We start from the raw sequence: 3156 nt of genomic DNA, 5'->3' as shown, positions 1-3156 counted from the left end.
GCCATATCAGCATCAGTGGCTGTCACTGGCTGAACTGAACCACTTATAGCCATGGAGACAATACCTGTCACCATTTCCAGGAGGGCATAAGAAGCAGTCCCTCTAGTTATAATAATAAAAGAATCATAATACTGTATATCAAAGGCATCACTATACTGAGAAAAATAAAGTGATTTTTCTTACCAACATCAGATCCACCACCTCTCTCTCTCTCATCCATTGTCCTGATGTCCAGAAGCTGCTAGGATCCTTTGAAGTGAGTCTGTTATAAGTAGTAGCCATTGTATCTTTTAACTTCATTACCTATCGCAATAAATAATACACATACCAGTATACAATGTGGTTGTCAGAATAATTCTATTACATTCATGTACACATACATGCATACATTGCTATAGAAAAGCAATCAATAATGAGACACCTACGGTGCGTGGCCTTGCCCATATAGCTGTTTGATTATCAAAATTGAAAGAACTTTAACATGCAAATTGCATATATATATAACAAGTGTACTCCTGAGGGATAGCAGCTAGCTTGCATAGATCTAGCAGACTACCTGCAGAAGTAGCAGCATGCAAGCTAATCCAGGTACTCCCAAATTGGAGGTGTGGCATGACATCATCAACTATTAATTAATTATTTGATGGCAGCAAGCCCTGCAACAAGAAGGAAGTTTCAAATTTTTCTCTTCTTATAAGTGCTATATGACATTATAATGGCACAAATATTGTTGCCTAGATGTAAATTGAGTGATTTGAGAGAGTTTAAGACTTTTAGACTGCCTACAGTTTACTCGGGTTGAAATTCAAGAAGCTGTAACTCACCAACAAGAAAGATTTAAAGAGTCCCGCACATATTAAAACAATAACTAGTCTTGATCTACTGGAAAAGAGTCTCATTTACCTCCAGAGTACTACAGCTATTGCTGGGCATTTTCTCGTGAGATAAAAAGCTTCTACTAGCTAGAGCTGCTCTCTAAACATCTCAAGGCAGTAAAGCAAGACTTTTCCTAACAGAAGAGAACCTCTCACAGGTTTAGAGCACGCGATTGTAAAGATATACATTCTCAAAGACAAAATATAGCACACAGAATGAATGAATGAAACACAGACAGACAAACTGAGTACCTAGTCCTCGCCTACGCAAAGCTGGGCAAGGCCAACAAGAAGTATGCACCAGAGAATCAGTAAGTGCATGTACATGTACATGTAAATGTGTATGTAATGCATTAAGTATAATGTGCATTTGTGTGAAATGTCTGCTCACTTCAATTAGTCTAGCTCCTCCATCAGTCATAGGAAGAGGACAAGAGTAGAGACCAGATGAAGGAGAGAACAAGAATAACTGCCTCAACTGGTGGAGTCACCTACAAATTAACATTAATAACAGTGCCTCAGTACTTCAATCATAATACTGTATGGCTGGTAATTGTAGAGGGGTGCTAAGTTTTTAGTGATTGGTCGGTTTTAATTTGAGCATACGACCATACACATAATGGTCCAAAATGGCTGGCTTTATTTGGCCAATAGCTTTGACAACCTGAACTTGCAAAAGATTACTAGCTATTTAGTATGCCATTATCAACCTCCATTCTGAGTGCTTTCTATCATACCCAATGGCAACAAGACCTTCTATTGGGTCCCCTTGCCAGCAACCCTTCAACAATGGTACATCCTCCTTACACATTTATGTATATATTCCTTGGCACGGTAAAATCATTAAATTAAATTACAGTTACCTCGTTTGGTACTGAGTTTACAGGAGAGGTCAGGCTAGTCGGCACTGAGGCCGGTGGGAGCCTGCCTCCTCCATGAAAGGATTGTAGAGGTTTGGTTGAGCCTGGCTAAAGCTTCCATGTCTGGCTGGATAAAACGTATCACTCTTGGAGCTACTATTCCTTACGACAGCAGGAAGAAAGGAGCAGAAAAGAGTAGGAAAAAACTTTATAGTCTCGTCCTCCAAAAAAGCTGAAGTTAAATTGAGTAAACAAAGAGTTAATTTTGTGGTGTTACGTAGGCGTGGTGTAAAGTGCAGTAATTAAAAATGGCGGATTTTCTGTCCAGCAAATACTACTCAGAAACTAAAGTTTTAAAGCTAAAACTCATCCTAGAAATTCTTGTGGTACGTATCATAGTTTATAAAATGCTGTGACATGTTTATGCATTGTAGAAGAAGACCTAGTGGTATAGAAATTACTGAAGAGGCTAATTGTATTATGTGTATAATTGTAATGGAAATCTTTTACTGGAAGTGAGTAAGATTCCTGCAGATGTACAGGCTAAATGTGAGATTAGATTTTCTTTTTTTTTAGATTTTTTGAAGTGTGTCAAGTTATTTTTTTGTTTATGATTTGTTCATTTTGTAACGTGTGCATGCTGAGCCTGAATTACATTCAAACAGTGTTTAGACATTGTGCCTGAATATTGCTTAATTTGATCTGCCATTTTATGACGGTTTTCCACAGGATATTGGCGTAGTCCTCATGTATCCTCAGGCTCTTGTCCCAGTACTTTAGTACAGGGTATTTAGCCAAAAAATCACAAAGAGGGAATTCTCTATTTTTATAATTTTTCCCAATGCATATACATGTTTTTATATTGTGTAGAAAGTTTGAGCTTATTCCGATCAAATTTGAAATTTTTTTAATAAATTTTTAAAGTTGCTAAAAAATTGTGCCAAATTAAGTGTCCTTTTATTTTTAGGTGGTCGACTTACAGTATCAGTGGAGAGGTAGCTCATGCCATCAATCTCAGTGGACTGAGGGAAGTGTGTATCAGGAGAGTGGATAAAGATGAAGTGACACTTGATTTGGTTGAATTCAGATTTAAAGTGAATTATGAGTTTGAACTCTAGCAGTGCATGTACAAGCATGTGTGATACAATGATACCATAATGAGTCAATGAGTCAATATTTGAATAATTATAAATGAGAATATATACAGTACCTTTATAAATTTAAATCTATAGCTGTTATTTTATTTAATATAATCAATACATTCTTAAAATTTGGTATACTGAAGCCTAAATGAATTAATAAGTTTTAATAGTCTACGTGTGATAATAAACAGTGTACAGTATACATGTACATGTATAGTATCAGCATGGAGTACATGTACATTTATGTTTATTGCATTTACATGTAAATGTTGCTACATG

General features: G+C 36.4%; 2 long non-coding RNA genes across 2 annotated transcripts; one reads left to right on the top strand and one right to left on the bottom strand.

The window, feature by feature from the left end:
- Window positions 1-193: 193 nt before the first annotated feature.
- Window positions 194-1931, bottom strand: LOC109587641 (uncharacterized). Its single transcript, XR_002187725.1, has 3 exons — window positions 1739-1931; window positions 1267-1366; window positions 194-303 (listed from the first exon to the last, which is right to left on the bottom strand). It is a non-coding gene; the product is annotated as an uncharacterized LOC109587641 (long non-coding RNA).
- A 17-nt stretch (window positions 1932-1948) lies between these two features.
- Window positions 1949-2960, top strand: LOC109587642 (uncharacterized). The gene is made up of 4 exons (XR_002187726.1): window positions 1949-1972; window positions 2017-2121; window positions 2170-2284; window positions 2703-2960. It is a non-coding gene; the product is annotated as an uncharacterized LOC109587642 (long non-coding RNA).
- The last annotated feature ends 196 nt before the right edge of the window (window positions 2961-3156 follow it).

Source organism: Amphimedon queenslandica, unplaced genomic scaffold, assembly GCF_000090795.2.
Source record: "Amphimedon queenslandica unplaced genomic scaffold, v1.1 AMPQUscaffold_12498, whole genome shotgun sequence".
NCBI lineage: Eukaryota > Metazoa > Porifera > Demospongiae > Haplosclerida > Niphatidae > Amphimedon > Amphimedon queenslandica.
The sequence above is the reverse complement of the archived record's forward strand: the minus strand, read 5'-3'. Positions and strand labels throughout refer to the sequence as shown.